Source organism: Pongo pygmaeus, chromosome 2 (assembly GCF_028885625.2).
Source record: "Pongo pygmaeus isolate AG05252 chromosome 2, NHGRI_mPonPyg2-v2.0_pri, whole genome shotgun sequence".
Taxonomy (NCBI): domain Eukaryota; kingdom Metazoa; phylum Chordata; class Mammalia; order Primates; family Hominidae; genus Pongo; species Pongo pygmaeus.
In genome coordinates this window covers 23,379,715-23,393,359 of record NC_085930.1, presented here as the reverse complement: position 1 = coordinate 23,393,359, position 13,645 = coordinate 23,379,715, and positions in this window count along the sequence as shown.

Here is a 13,645-nt window from a genome sequence, read left to right as displayed (position 1 = left end):
CTCACAGATTTCAACCCGTCTTTTGATAGAGCAGTTTGGAAACACTCTTTTTGTGAAATCTGCAAGTGGATGTTTCCAGCGATTTGAGGTCTATGCAAGGAAAAGGAAATATCTTCACACAAAAACTAGACAGCTGCATTCTCAGAAACTTCTTTGTGAGGAGTGCATTCAACTCACAGACTTGAACGTTCCTTTTCACAGAACAGTTTTGAAACACTCCTTTTGTACAATCTGCAGGTGTTTATTCGGAGCGCTTTGAGGCCTATGTTGGAAAAGGAAATATCTTCACATAAAAACTAGACAGAAGCATTCTCAGAAACTTCTTTGTGATGAGTGCATTCTAGTCACAGAGTTGAACCTTCCTTTTGATAGAACAGTTTTGAAACTCTCTTTTTGTAGAATCTGCAAGTGGATATTTGGAGCACTATGAGGCCTATGCTGTGAAATGAAATCTCTTCAGCTAAGTACTAGACAGAAGCATTGTCAGAAACTTCTTCACCACATGTGCAATCAACTCACAGAGTTGAACCTTTCTTTTCAAAGAGCAGTTTTGAAACACACTTTTGGTAAAATCTGCAAGTGGATATTTAGAGCGATTTCCGGCCTATGCTGGAAAAGGAAATATCTTCACATAAGAACTAAACAGCAGCATTCTCAGAAACTTCTTTGTGATGAGTGCATTCACCTCACAGAGTTGAACCTACTAATTGATAGAGAAGTTTGGAAACACTCTTTTTGTAGAATCTGCAAATGGATATTTGGAGCGCTTTGAGGCCTATGCTGGAAATGGAAATATCTTCACATAAAAACTAGACAAAAGCATTCTCAGAAACTTCCTTGTGTTGAGTGCATTCAACTCACAGAGTTGAACCTTCTTTTTGAAAGAGCAGTTTTGAAACACTCTTTTTGTAAAATCTGCAAAAGGATATTTGGAGCACTTTGAGGCCTATGCTGGGAAATGTAATATCTTCACCTAAAAACTAGACAGAAGCATTCTCAGAAAGTTCTTCTCGATGCGTGCATTCCACTCACAGAGTTGAACCTGTCTTTTGATAGAGCAGTTGGGAAACACTCTTTTTGTGAAATCTGCAAGTGGATATTTCCAGCGATTTGAGACCTATGCAAGGAAAAGGAAATATCTTCACACAAAAACTAGACAGCTGCATTCTCAGAAACTTCTTTGTGAGGAGTGCATTCAACTCACAGACTTGAACGTTCCTTTTCATAGAACAGTTTTGAAACACTCCTTTTGTACAATCTGCAAGTGTTTATTCGGAACGCTTTGAGGCCTATGTTGGAAAAGGAAATGTCTTCACATAAAAACTAGACAGAAGCATTCTCAGAAACTTCTTTGTGATGAGTGCATTCTAGTCACAGAGTTGAACCTTCCTTTTGATAGAACAGTTTTGAAACACTCTTTTTGTAGAATCTGCAAGTGGATATTTGGAGCACTATGAGGCCTCTGCTGTGAAATGGAATCTCTTCACCTAAGTACTAGACAGAAGCATTCTCAGAAACTTCTTCACGATATGTGCATTCAACTCACAGTGTTGAACCTTCCTTTTGATAGAACAGTTTTCAAACACTCTTTTTGTAGAATCTGCAAGTGGATATTTGGAGCACTATGAGGCCTATGCTGTGAAATGGAATCTCTTCACCTAAGTACTAGACAGAAGCATTCTCAGAAACTTCTTCACGATATGTGCATTCAACTCACAGTGTTGAACCTTTCTTTTCAAAGAGCTGTTTTGAAGCACACTTTTGGTAAAATCTGCAAGTGGATATTTGTAGCGATTTCCGGCCTATGCTGGAAAAGGAAATATCTTCACATAAGAACTAAACAGCAGCATTCTCAGAAACTTCTTTGTGTGGATTGCATTCAACTCACAGACTTGAACCTACCAATTGATAGAGAAGTTGGGAGACACTCTTTTTGTAGAATCTGCAAGTGGGTATTTGGAGCGCTTTGAGGCCTATGCTGGAAAAGGAAATGTCTTCACCTAAAAACTAGACAGCAGCATTCTCAGAAACCTCTTTGAGAAGAGTGCATTCATCTCACAGACTTGAACGTTCCTTTCGATAGAACAGTTTTGAAGCACTCCTTTTGTAGAATCTGCAATTGTTTAGTCGGAGCGCTTCGAGGCCTATGTTGGAAAAGGATATATCTTCACATAAAAACTAGACAGAAATATTCTCAGAAACCTCTTTGTAAAGAGTGCATTCAACTCAGAGAGTTGAACCTACCAATCGATAGAGAAGTTTCGAAACACTCTTTTTGTAGAACACGCAAGTGAATATTTGGAGGGATTTGAGGCCTGTGATGTAAATGGAAACATCTTCTCATGAAATCTAGACAGAAGCATTCTCAGAAACGTCTTTGTGAGAAGTGCATTCAACTCACAGACTTGAAGCTTCCTTCTGAAAGAGCAGTTTTGAAACACTCTTTTTGTAGCATCTGCAAGTGGATATATGGAGCGCTTTGAGGCCTATGCTGGAAAAGGAAATATCTTCACATAAAAACTGGACAGAAGCATTCTCAGAAACTTCTTTGTGATGTGTGCGTTGAACTCACGGAGTTCAACCTTTCTTTTGATAGAGAAGTTTCGAAACACTCTTTTAGTAGAATCTTCATGTGGATGGATGGAGTGCTTTGAGGCCTATGCAGGAATAGGAAATATCTTCACGTAGAAACTGGACAAAAGCTTTCTCAGAAAGTTCCCTGTGCTTTGTGCATTCAACTCACGGAGTTCAACCTGCCTTTTGATAGAGCAGTTTTGAAACCCTCTTTTTGTAGAATCTGCAAGTGGATATTTGGAGCGCTTTGAGGCCTATGCTGTAAAAGGAAATATCATTGCATAAAAGCTAGATGGAAGCATTCACAGAAACTTCTTTGTGATGAGTGCATTCAACTCACAGAGTTGAACCTCCCTTTTGATAGACCAGTTATGAAACACGGTTTTTGTAGAATACGCAAGTGGATATTTGGAGCTCTTTGAGGCTTATGCTGGAAAAGGAGATATCTTCATATACAAACTGGACAGAAGCATTTTCAGAAACTTTTATGTCATGTGGGGATTGAACTCACAGAGTTGAACACTCCTTTCCATGGAGCAGTTCTGCAACACTCTTTTCGTGGAAACTGCAAGTGGATATTTGGTGCGATTGCGGCATCTAGTGGAAAAGGAAACACATGCAGATGAAAACTAGATAGAATCATTCTCGGAAACTTCTCTCTGATGAGTGCTTTCAACTCACAGATTTGAACCTTCCTTTTCAAAGACCAGTTTTGAAAGACTCTTTTTGTAGAATCTGCAAGTGGATATTTGGAGCGCTTTGAGGCCTATGCTGGGAAGTGAAATATCTTCACCTGAAAACTAGACAGAAGCATTCTGAGAAAGTTCTCTCTGATGAGTGCATTCACCTCAGACTTGAACGTTCCTTTTGATAGAACAGTTTTGAATCACTAAGTTTGTAGAATTCGCAAGTGTTTATGCAGAGCACCTTGAGGCCTATGTTGGAAAAGGAAATTGCTTCACATAAAAACTAGAGAGAAGCATTCTCAGAAATTTCATTGTGATGAGTGCATTCACCTAACAGAGTTAAACTTACTAATTGATAGACAAGTTTGGAAACACTCTTTTTGTAGAATCTGCAAGTGGATATTTGGAGCGCTTTGAAGCCTAGGCTGGAAATGGAAATATATTCACATAAAAACTGGACAGAAGCATTCTCAGAAACTTCCTTGTGTTGAGTGCGTTCAACCCATAGACTTGAACCTTCTTTTTGAAAGAGCAGTTTTGAAACACTCTTTTTGTAAAATCTGCAAATGGATATTTGGAGCATTTTGAGGCCCATGCTGGGAAATGGAATATCTTCACCTAAAAACTAGACAGAAGCATTCTCAGAAAGATCTCCTCGATGCGTGCATTCAACTCACAGATTTCAACCCGTCTTTTGATAGAGCAGTTTGGAAACACTCTTTTTGTGAAATCTGCAAGTGGATGTTTCCAGCGATTTGAGGTCTATGCAAGGAAAAGGAAATATCTTCACACAAAAACTAGACAGCTGCATTCTCAGAAACTTCTTTGTGAGGAGTGCATTCAACTCACAGACTTGAACGTTCCTTTTCATAGAACAGTTTTGAAACACTCCTTTTGTACAATCTGCAGGTGTTTATTCGGAGCGCTTTGAGGCCTATGTTGGAAAAGGAAATATCTTCACATAAAAACTAGACAGAAGCATTCTCAGAAACTTCTTTGTGATGAGTGCATTCTAGTCACAGAGTTGAACCTTCCTTTTGATAGAACAGTTTTGAAACTCTCTTTTTGTAGAATCTGCAAGTGGATATTTGGAGCACTATGAGGCCTATGCTGTGAAATGAAATCTCTTCAGCTAAGTACTAGACAGAAGCATTGTCAGAAACTTCTTCACCACATGTGCAATCAACTCACAGAGTTGAACCTTTCTTTTCAAAGAGCAGTTTTGAAACACACTTTTGGTAAAATCTGCAAGTGGATATTTAGAGCGATTTCCGGCCTATGCTGGAAAAGGAAATATCTTCACATAAGAACTAAACAGCAGCATTCTCAGAAACTTCTTTGTGATGAGTGCATTCACCTCACAGAGTTGAACCTACTAATTGATAGAGAAGTTTGGAAACACTCTTTTTGTAGAATCTGCAAATGGATATTTGGAGCGCTTTGAGGCCTATGCTGGAAATGGAAATATCTTCACATAAAAACTAGACAAAAGCATTCTCAGAAACTTCCTTGTGTTGAGTGCATTCAACTCACAGAGTTGAACCTTCTTTTTGAAAGAGCAGTTTTGAAACACTCTTTTTGTAAAATCTGCAAAAGGATATTTGGAGCACTTTGAGGCCTATGCTGGGAAATGTAATATCTTCACCTAAAAACTAGACAGAAGCATTCTCAGAAAGTTCTTCTCGATGCGTGCATTCCACTCACAGAGTTGAACCTGTTTTTTGATAGAGCAGTTGGGAAACACTCTTTTTGTGAAATCTGCAAGTGGATATTTCCAGCGATTTGAGACCTATGCAAGGAAAAGGAAATATCTTCACACAAAAACTAGACAGCTGCATTCTCAGAAACTTCTTTGTGAGGAGTGCATTCAACTCACAGACTTGAACGTTCCTTTTCATAGAACAGTTTTGAAACACTCCTTTTGTACAATCTGCAAGTGTTTATTCGGAACGCTTTGAGGCCTATGTTGGAAAAGGAAATGTCTTCACATAAAAACTAGACAGAAGCATTCTCAGAAACTTCTTTGTGATGAGTGCATTCTAGTCACAGAGTTGAACCTTCCTTTTGATAGAACAGTTTTGAAACACTCTTTTTGTAGAATCTGCAAGTGGATATTTGGAGCACTATGAGGCCTCTGCTGTGAAATGGAATCTCTTCACCTAAGTACTAGACAGAAGCATTCTCAGAAACTTCTTCACGATATGTGCATTCAACTCACAGTGTTGAACCTTCCTTTTGATAGAACAGTTTTCAAACACTCTTTTTGTAGAATCTGCAAGTGGATATTTGGAGCACTATGAGGCCTATGCTGTGAAATGGAATCTCTTCACCTAAGTACTAGACAGAAGCATTCTCAGAAACTTCTTCACGATATGTGCATTCAACTCACAGTGTTGAACCTTTCTTTTCAAAGAGCTGTTTTGAAGCACACTTTTGGTAAAATCTGCAAGTGGATATTTGTAGCGATTTCCGGCCTATGCTGGAAAAGGAAATATCTTCACATAAGAACTAAACAGCAGCATTCTCAGAAACTTCTTTGTGTGGATTGCATTCAACTCACAGACTTGAACCTACCAATTGATAGAGAAGTTGGGAGACACTCTTTTTGTAGAATCTGCAAGTGGGTATTTGGAGCGCTTTGAGGCCTATGCTGGAAAAGGAAATGTCTTCACCTAAAAACTAGACAGCAGCATTCTCAGAAACCTCTTTGAGAAGAGTGCATTCATCTCACAGACTTGAACGTTCCTTTCGATAGAACAGTTTTGAAGCACTCCTTTTGTAGAATCTGCAATTGTTTAGTCGGAGCGCTTTGAGGCCTATGTTGGAAAAGGATATATCTTCACATAAAAACTAGACAGAAATATTCTCAGAAACCTCTTTGTAAAGAGTGCATTCAACTCAGAGAGTTGAACCTACCAATCGATAGAGAAGTTTCGAAACACTCTTTTTGTAGAACACGCAAGTGAATATTTGGAGGGATTTGAGGCCTGTGATGTAAATGGAAACATCTTCTCATGAAATCTAGACAGAAGCATTCTCAGAAACGTCTTTGTGAGAAGTGCATTCAACTCACAGACTTGAAGCTTCCTTCTGAAAGAGCAGTTTTGAAACACTCTTTTTGTAGCATCTGCAAGTGGATATATGGAGCGCTTTGAGGCCTATGCTGGAAAAGGAAATATCTTCACATAAAAACTGGACAGAAGCATTCTCAGAAACTTCTTTGTGATGTGTGCGTTGAACTCACGGAGTTCAACCTTTCTTTTGATAGAGAAGTTTCGAAACACTCTTTTAGTAGAATCTTCATGTGGATGGATGGAGTGCTTTGAGGCCTATGCAGGAATAGGAAATATCTTCACGTAGAAACTGGACAAAAGCTTTCTCAGAAAGTTCCCTGTGCTTTGTGCATTCAACTCACGGAGTTCAACCTGCCTTTTGATAGAGCAGTTTTGAAACCCTCTTTTTGTAGAATCTGCAAGTGGATATTTGGAGCGCTTTGAGGCCTATGCTGCAAAAGGAAATATCATTGCATAAAAGCTAGATGGAAGCATTCACAGAAACTTCTTTGTGATGAGTGCATTCAACTCACAGAGTTGAACCTCCCTTTTGATAGACCAGTTATGAAACACGGTTTTTGTAGAATACGCAAGTGGATATTTGGAGCTCTTTGAGGCTTATGCTGGAAAAGGAGATATCTTCATATACAAACTGGACAGAAGCATTTTCAGAAACTTTTATGTCATGTGGGGATTGAACTCACAGAGTTGAACACTCCTTTCCATGGAGCAGTTCTGCAACACTCTTTTCGTGGAAACTGCAAGTGGATATTTGGTGCGATTGCGGCATCTAGTGGAAAAGGAAACACATGCAGATGAAAACTAGATAGAATCATTCTCGGAAACTTCTCTCTGATGAGTGCTTTCAACTCACAGATTTGAACCTTCCTTTTCAAAGACCAGTTTTGAAAGACTCTTTTTGTAGAATCTGCAAGTGGATATTTGGAGCGCTTTGAGGCCTATGCTGGGAAATGAAATATCTTCACCTGAAAACTAGACAGAAGCATTCTGAGAAAGTTCTCTCTGATGAGTGCATTCACCTCAGACTTGAACGTTCCTTTTGATAGAACAGTTTTGAATCACTAAGTTTGTAGAATTCGCAAGTGTTTATGCAGAGCACCTTGAGGCCTATGTTGGAAAAGGAAATTGCTTCACATAAAAACTAGAGAGAAGCATTCTCAGAAATTTCATTGTGATGAGTGCATTCACCTAACAGAGTTAAACCTACTAATTGATAGACAAGTTTGGAAACACTCTTTTTGTAGAATCTGCAAGTGGATATTTGGAGCGCTTTGAAGCCTAGGCTGGAAATGGAAATATATTCACATAAAAACTGGACAGAAGCATTCTCAGAAACTTCCTTGTGTTGAGTGCGTTCAACCCATAGACTTGAACCATCTTTTTGAAAGAGCAGTTTTGAAACACTCTTTTTGTAAAATCTGCAAATGGATATTTGGAGCATTTTGAGGCCCATGCTGGGAAATGGAATATCTTCACCTAAAAACTAGACAGAAGCATTCTCAGAAAGATCTCCTCGATGCGTGCATTCAACTCACAGATTTCAACCCGTCTTTTGATAGAGCTGTTTGGAAACACTCTTTTTGTGAAATCTGCAAGTGGATGTTTCCAGCGATTTGAGGTCTATGCAAGGAAAAGGAAATATCTTCACACAAAAACTAGACAGCTGCATTCTCAGAAACTTCTTTGTGAGGAGTGCATTCAACTCACAGACTTGAACGTTCCTTTTCATAGAACAGTTTTGAAACACTCCTTTTGTACAATCTGCAGGTGTTTATTCGGAGCGCTTTGAGGCCTATGTTGGAAAAGGAAATATCTTCACATAAAAACTAGACAGAAGCATTCTCAGAAACTTCTTTGTGATGAGTGCATTCTAGTCACAGAGTTGAACCTTCCTTTTGATAGAACAGTTTTGAAACTCTCTTTTTGTAGAATCTGCAAGTGGATATTTGGAGCACTATGAGGCCTATGCTGTGAAATGAAATCTCTTCAGCTAAGTACTAGACAGAAGCATTCTCAGAAACTTCTTCACCACATGTGCAATCAACTCACAGAGTTGAACCTTTCTTTTCAAAGAGCAGTTTTGAAACACACTTTTGGTAAAATCTGCAAGTGGATATTTAGAGCGATTTCCGGCCTATGCTGGAAAAGGAAATATCTTCACATAAGAACTAAACAGCAGCATTCTCAGAAACTTCTTTGTGATGAGTGCATTCACCTCACAGAGTTGAACCTACTAATTGATAGAGAAGTTTGGAAACACTCTTTTTGTAGAATCTGCAAATGGATATTTGGAGCGCTTTGAGGCCTATGCTGGAAATGGAAATATCTTCACATAAAAACTAGACAAAAGCATTCTCAGAAACTTCCTTGTGTTGAGTGCATTCAACTCACAGAGTTGAACCTTCTTTTTGAAAGAGCAGTTTTGAAACACTCTTTTTGTAAAATCTGCAAAAGGATATTTGGAGCACTTTGAGGCCTATGCTGGGAAATGTAATATCTTCACCTAAAAACTAGACAGAAGCATTCTCAGAAAGTTCTTCTCGATGCGTGCATTCCACTCACAGAGTTGAACCTGTCTTTTGATAGAGCAGTTGGGAAACACTCTTTTTGTGAAATCTGCAAGTGGATATTTCCAGCGATTTGAGACCTATGCAAGGAAAAGGAAATATCTTCACACAAAAACTAGACAGCTGCATTCTCAGAAACTTCTTTGTGAGGAGTGCATTCAATTCACAGACTTGAACGTTCCTTTTCATAGAACAGTTTTGAAACACTCCTTTTGTACAATCTGCAAGTTTTTATTCGGAACGCTTTGAGGCCTATGTTGGAAAAGGAAATGTCTTCACATAAAAACTAGACAGAAGCATTCTCAGAAACTTCTTTGTGATGAGTGCATTCTAGTCACAGAGTTGAACCTTCCTTTTGATAGAACAGTTTTGAAACACTCTTTTTGTAGAATCTGCAAGTGGATATTTGGAGCACTATGAGGCCTCTGCTGTGAAATGGAATCTCTTCACCTAAGTACTAGACAGAAGCATTCTCAGAAACTTCTTCACGATATGTGCATTCAACTCACAGTGTTGAACCTTCCTTTTGATAGAACAGTTTTCAAACACTCTTTTTGTAGAATCTGCAAGTGGATATTTGGAGCACTATGAGGCCTATGCTGTGAAATGGAATCTCTTCACCTAAGTACTAGACAGAAGCATTCTCAGAAACTTCTTCACGATATGTGCATTCAACTCACAGTGTTGAACCTTTCTTTTCAAAGAGCTGTTTTGAAGCACACTTTTGGTAAAATCTGCAAGTGGATATTTGTAGCGATTTCCGGCCTATGCTGGAAAAGGAAATATCTTCACATAAGAACTAAACAGCAGCATTCTCAGAAACTTCTTTGTGTGGATTGCATTCAACTCACAGACTTGAACCTACCAATTGATAGAGAAGTTGGGAGACACTCTTTTTGTAGAATCTGCAAGTGGGTATTTGGAGCGCTTTGAGGCCTATGCTGGAAAAGGAAATGTCTTCACCTAAAAACTAGACAGCAGCATTCTCAGAAACCTCTTTGAGAAGAGTGCATTCATCTCACAGACTTGAACGTTCCTTTCGATAGAACAGTTTTGAAGCACTCCTTTTGTAGAATCTGCAATTGTTTAGTCGGGGCGCTTCGAGGCCTATGTTGGAAAAGGATATATCTTCACATAAAAACTAGACAGAAATATTCTCAGAAATCTCTTTGTAAAGAGTGCATTCAACTCAGAGAGTTGAACCTACCAATCGATAGAGAAGTTTCGAAACACTCTTTTTGTAGAACACGCAAGTGAATATTTGGAGGGATTTGAGGCCTGTGATGTAAATGGAAACGTCTTCTCATGAAATCTAGACAGAAGCATTCTCAGAAACGTCTTTGTGAGAAGTGCATTCAACTCACAGACTTGAGGCTTCCTTCTGAAAGAGCAGTTTTGAAACACTCTTTTTGTAGCATCTGCAAGTGGATATATGGAGCGCTTTGAGGCCTATGCTGGAAAAGGAAATATCTTCACATAAAAACTGGACAGAAGCATTCTCAGAAACTTCTTTGTGATGTGTGCGTTGAACTCACGGAGTTCAACCTTTCTTTTGATAGAGAAGTTTCGAAACACTCTTTTAGTAGAATCTTCATGTGGATGGATGGAGTGCTTTGAGGCCTATGCAGGAATAGGAAATATCTTCACGTAGAAACTGGACAAAAGCTTTCTCAGAAAGTTCCCTGTGCTTTGTGCATTCAACTCACGGAGTTCAACCTGCCTTTTGATAGAGCAGTTTTGAAACCCTCTTTTTGTAGAATCTGCAAGTGGATATTTGGAGCGCTTTGAGGCCTATGCTGCAAAAGGAAATATCATTGCATAAAAGCTAGATGGAAGCATTCACAGAAACTTCTTTGTGATGAGTGCATTCAACTCACAGAGTTGAACCTCCCTTTTGATAGACCAGTTATGAAACACGGTTTTTGTAGAATACGCAAGTGGATATTTGGAGCTCTTTGAGGCTTATGCTGGAAAAGGAGATATCTTCATATACAAACTGGACAGAAGCATTTTCAGAAACTTTTATGTCATGTGGGGATTGAACTCACAGAGTTGAACACTCCTTTCCATGGAGCAGTTCTGCAACACTCTTTTCGTGGAAACTGCAAGTGGATATTTGGTGCGATTGCGGCATCTAGTGGAAAAGGAAACACATGCAGATGAAAACTAGATAGAATCATTCTCGGAAACTTCTCTCTGATGAGTGCTTTCAACTCACAGATTTGAACCTTCCTTTTCAAAGAGCAGCTTTGAAAGACTCTTTTTGTAGAATCTGCAAGTGGATATTTGGAGCGCTTTGAGGCCTATGCTGGGAAATGAAATATCTTCACCTGAAAACTAGACAGAAGCATTCTGAGAAAGTTCTCTCTGATGAGTGCATTCACCTCAGACTTGAACGTTCCTTTTGATAGAACAGTTTTGAATCACTAAGTTTGTAGAATTCGCAAGTGTCTATGCAGAGCACCTTGAGGCCTATGTTGGAAAAGGTAATTGCTTCACATAAAAACTAGAGAGAAGCATTCTCAGAAATTTCATTGTGATGAGTGCATTCACCTAACAGAGTTAAACCTACTAATTGATAGACAAGTTTGGAAACACTCTTTTTGTAGAATCTGCAAGTGGATATTTGGAGCGCTTTGAAGCCTAGGCTGGAAATGGAAATATATTCACATAAAAACTGGACAGAAGCATTCTCAGAAACGTCCTTGTGTTGAGTGCGTTCAACCCATAGACTTGAACCTTCTTTTTGAAAGAGCAGTTTTGAAACACTCTTTTTGTAAAATCTGCAAATGGATATTTGGAGCATTTTGAGGCCCATGCTGGGAAATGGAATATCTTCACCTAAAAACTAGACAGAAGCATTCTCAGAAAGATCTCCTCGATGCGTGCATTCAACTCACAGATTTCAACCCGTCTTTTGATAGAGCAGTTTGGAAACACTCTTTTTGTGAAATCTGCAAGTGGATATTTCCAGCGATTTGAGGTCTATGCAAGGAAAAGGAAATATCTTCACACAAAAGCTAGACAGCTGCATTCTCAGAAACTTCTTTGTGAGGAGTGCATTCAACTCACAGACTTGAACGTTCCTTTTCATAGAACAGTTTTGAAACACTCCTTTTGTACAATCTGAAGGTGTTTATTCGGAGCGCTTTGAGGCCTATGTTGGAAAAGGAAATATCTTCACATAAAAACTAGACAGAAGCATTCTCAGAAACTTCTTTGTGATGAGTGCATTCTAGTCACAGAGTTGAACCTTCCTTTTGATAGAACAGTTTTGAAACACTCTTTTCGTAGAATCTGCAAGTGGATATTTGGAGCACTATGAGGCCTATGCTGTGAAATGAAATCTCTTCAGCTAAGTACTAGACAGAAGCATTCTCAGAAACTTCTTCACCACATGTGCAATCAACTCACAGAGTTGAACCTCTCTTTTCAAAGAGCAGTTTTGAAACACACTTTTGGTAAAATCTGCAAGTGGATATTTAGAGCGATTTCCGGCCTATGCTGGAAAAGGAAATATCTTCACATAAGAACTAAACAGCAGCATTCTCAGAAACTTCTTTGTGATGAGTGCATTCACCTCACAGAGTTGAACCTACTAATTGATAGAGAAGTTTGGAAACACTCTTTTTGTAGAATCTGCAAATGGATATTTGGAGCGCTTTGAGGCCTATGCTGGAAATGGAAATATCTTCACATAAAAACTAGACAGAAGCATTCTCAGAAACTTCCTTGTGTTGAGTGCATTCAACTCACAGAGTTGAACCTTCTTTTTGAAAGAGCAGTTTTGAAACACTCTTTTTGTAAAATCTGCAAAAGGATATTTGGAGCACTTTGAGGCCTATGCTGGGAAATGTAATATCTTCACCTAAAAACTAGACAGAAGCATTCTCAGAAAGTTCTTCTCGATGCGTGCATTCCACTCACAGAGTTGAACCTGTCTTTTGATAGAGCAGTTTGGAAACACTCTTTTTGTGAAATCTGCAAGTGGATATTTCCAGCGATTTGAGACCTATGCAAGGAAAAGGAAATATCTTCACACAAAAACTAGACAGCTGCATTCTCAGAAACTTCTTTGTGAGGAGTGCATTCAACTCACAGACTTGAACGTTCCTTTTCATAGAACAGTTTTGAAACACTCCTTTTGTACAATCTGCAAGTGTTTATTCGGAACGCTTTGAGGCCTATGTTGGAAAAGGAAATGTCTTCACATAAAAACTAGACAGAAGCATTCTCAGAAACTTCTTTGTGATGAGTGCATTCTAGTCACAGAGTTGAACCTTCCTTTTGATAGAACAGTTTTGAAACACTCTTTTTGTAGAATCTGCAAGTGGATATTTGGAGCACTATGAGGCCTATGCTGTGAAATGGAATCTCTTCACCTAAGTACTAGACAGAAGCATTCTCAGAAACTTCTTCACGATATGTGCATTCAACTCACTGTGTTGAACCTTTCTTTTCAAAGAGCTGTTTTGAAGCACACTTTTGGTAAAATCTGCAAGTGGATATTTGTAGCGGTTTCCGGCCTATGCTGGAAAAGGAAATATCTTCACATAAGAACTAAACAGCAGCATTCTCAGAAACTTCTTTGTGTGGATTGCATTCAACTCACAGACTTGATCCTACCAATTGATAGAGAAGTTGGGAGACACTCTTTTTGTAGAATCTGCAAGTGGGTATTTGGAGCGCTTTGAGGCCTATGCTGGAAAAGGAAATGTCTTCACCTAAAAACTAGACAGCAGCA